The sequence below is a fragment of the Acanthisitta chloris genome, unplaced genomic scaffold (genome assembly GCF_000695815.1).
Source record: "Acanthisitta chloris isolate BGI_N310 unplaced genomic scaffold, ASM69581v1 scaffold21266, whole genome shotgun sequence".
Classification (NCBI taxonomy): Eukaryota; Metazoa; Chordata; class Aves; order Passeriformes; family Acanthisittidae; genus Acanthisitta; species Acanthisitta chloris.
This window is the reverse complement of record NW_008677834.1, coordinates 5,777-6,785: the sequence shown is the minus strand read 5'-3', so window position 1 is coordinate 6,785 and position 1,009 is coordinate 5,777.

The window sequence follows — 1,009 nt, the reverse complement described above, 5'->3', positions numbered from 1 at the left end:
CCTGCTAACTGAGCTCTTCCTGCTGCAACTGTTCACAGCATTTGTTTTTGTATTGTGATTTGACAGGTCTCTGGGTTTCTGATCAAAGAAATTTTTAAGGACAAATAGAGTCTTGTAGCTCTTCCAGTGAAGTGGATGTGTTTTGTTTTGTGTTTTTAACTTAAGAACTTGTAGTTCGGCTCCACCTTGTCCACATTCTCAGGGCTCTACTGCAGCATCTGAGCTAGTGTGATACTCACAGCACACCCTGGGAAGAGGATTTCCAGCCTACAGGGAAGATTAGGAGTGGAAAACAGAAAAAAATCATGTTCTTGTGACTGATAGAATCAGTACTTGCACAACAGTTGTTTCACTTCCAGCTGCATTCACTGCTCCAGATTAACAAGCCTTTATCTTGTGTTAGAGGAAAATGGCTCTGACACAACAGATCCATTTCCATGGCAGCAAAGAATGATGGTGAACTGATTTATCAAGGAAAACAGGTAGAGGAAATTGGAGCAGGCAAGGTAATTTTTCTGCAAGTTTTTTTTTTCTGTGGGGTTGTTTTGGGTGGGTTTTTGTTTGGGGTTTTTGGTTTTTTTTGGTAGTAGAGGAGAATATAAGAAGCATCTGGAATTGACATCTTGCTGGTTGAAGGTAGGACAGCAGTGATAGTCTTAGAGGCACAGTATGTTTCAGGTTGCAGTTGATGTTCCCTTGAGACAAAGTGGCTTGATTTCAGATTTTGGAACACAGACAAGCCTGCCTGGCTGGAATCACATTTTCTGATGCTGCATAACTTAGTGTTTGTTTCCTTGTGGGGAGAGACAGGATCTCTCTTCTTGCTGAGCTCACAGATTGACACAAGTGCATAGTGCAGCATTTGTGCAGAGTTGTGAAATTTGGGGCAGAGGAAACTTATTCAAAACGGGAAAAGAAAATCCTGTGCTTGGATTTTTAGTCTGTATTCACTATAGTACCACTGTACCACTAGAAATCTGGAGTCTTTTGCTTAATTGGGGCACAGAAC